Below are 2,283 nucleotides of genomic sequence, written 5' to 3' on the forward strand. Positions count from 1 at the left end.
AAAACAGTAACCAAAATAGTGAAAATGAAAGCTTACCTATTGCGTGCAATGAAAGCAAGAGGAAGACGATCGATCTTTAAGTTCAGAGACGACGAAGAAGACGAGAGGAAGACGATGAAATACTCTGACAGTGCTCTGACAAGGAAAAAAGGCGAAAAGTTTTCTCTGGGAGATTGAAATTTTTAATCGGGTTTGGAAACAGTGCATGTGTAAGTCAGGTAGACGAAAAGTTGCTTATATATAAAACCATTTCAAAAAAATAATACGGCGGTTACATATAACTACGTCGTTTTTAACTAACACGACGCAATATTTGTTTTGCGACGTAGAATCTTTTCATTTAACGTCGTTAGGTTTAATATAACCGACGTGGATTTTAATTTTTAAATTACGGCGGTTACATATAAATACGACGTATAAATTACAAAATACGACGGTACATTTTACTTCGGACGTGGTAAATAAATACGACAGTAGTGTTGTAGGTACCGTCGTAGTAAACTCAAAAATTAAAGTACATAAGTAATAACTCGCGTCATGGTAGATTATTTAACACGTCTTTTTTATTAATTTACCGACGTGGATTTATGTAATATACGTCGGTCATACCGACGTTGATTTTACAATTTAAACGGCGGTTTTTTTTGTAAGGACCGCCGTTGGTTTTAAAAATTTATTCTATAAATTTGTCGCTTTCATTCATTTTAGGTTTACATTTAGGGTTCCAGGTTCTTCCTCTCTCAGAGACACTGTCTCTCACATCTCAAAGACAATAATTTGGATGTCTTTCTCAAAGAGAAATTGAGCTTACTCGCATCAAATCTATGTCCACAAGAAGAAGCTTGTCAACTAGCCTTCTCACTTCCTTGATCAAGCTTGATATAGGACACTTAGTGCTTCTGAATACTCCTTGCTTTCCATCAAAAGAGATGCAAGCCTGGCCTCCACTCGCTGTCGAAGGAAAGTTCGCTTCTCAGGGAAATCTGAAGATTAGATTTGCTGGAATGAAGAAATCTGAAAATCAAAAAAATTTAAAATGAAGGAAATTAATGTTCTGGAATATGTAAATTTTCTTTTTTGGATGACAGATTTAAAAGAAATAAGAGTATAAAAACAACGACTGTTTTTGTATTACTGTTGACGTTTTTCGTCGTCTTAAGTAAGACTAAGACGACGTAATATATTTGTTGAGCGACGTTGATTTTTTTTTTAAACGTCGTTAGGTATAATATAACCGTCGTTGAAAATTGTCTCTCTGATTGCAAATTTGCAACGGCGTTAGGTATAATATTTGTAGATACACAAAAGCACACACATCATCAACTTCCAAAAAATTGTCTCTCTGATTGCAAATCTGTGTCATCTGTTAAGATTATGATGTGGAGCAGAGTTCCATCTGGTAAGATTTCGTAACCCTTGGGATCTCAGAAAAATCTGGTTATGTCGGCGGTTTTCTATATAAACCGTCGTGGTTATTTCAATTCTTGTCATTAAGTAGATCTACCGGCGTAGGATAAGAAAATCAAAGAAAAAAATTGTTAACAAAAATTCTTATTAAGGCGACGGTTTAAATTAAATGTACGACGTATAAAATGAATAAATACGACGTTAAATTTTATAGTACGATTTAAAGATAACGTCGTAGAACTATACGATAATGACGTCGATATATTTATATTTTCCGTCGTTGTAAATTAATTTAATACGGCGATATTTTTTATTTTAAAGCCGTGGATTTGTTTGTAATTATACGGCGTCTTATACGAAAACCTCGTCGTGTTATTTTATGAGTAAAAGCGGCGGCTTTTATTGAAATCGTCGTCTTTACTTTCTACGTCGGTCGATTCATAACTTCTGCCGTCCTTTGTTGGCTTTGATTTTACACTGCTGAAATCTGTTTCAAATAGGCGTCGGTTGTTTAATTAGGTACGTCGTTGTTTTTGAACAGCCATTTGAATCTCCATTTTTGGTTGTCTAAGGTGGTATTACACGACGGTGTTTTTAGAACCGTCGTCTTTTTAAAAACCACGACGGTTTTCACTTAGACCGTCGTTGTTTTCTGGTCGTCTTTTTCACTTTTTGTAGTAGTGAAACTAAAGAAGAATACAATGGCAGAAGCATGTTTCTGTCTTTTGGATCTATATACGTATTTAAGAGTACTCGTGCTTCTGTATTTGTGATGAATTTTGACCTTCTACATATTGGAGTAGAACAAAAATAAATTCATATGCTCGAATGAGTTTTTCTGGTCTCCAATTCCCTTATGAACAATGAGGAACTCTG

This window comes from Prunus dulcis, chromosome 5 (genome assembly GCF_902201215.1).
Source record: "Prunus dulcis chromosome 5, ALMONDv2, whole genome shotgun sequence".
Classification (NCBI taxonomy): Eukaryota; Viridiplantae; Streptophyta; class Magnoliopsida; order Rosales; family Rosaceae; genus Prunus; species Prunus dulcis.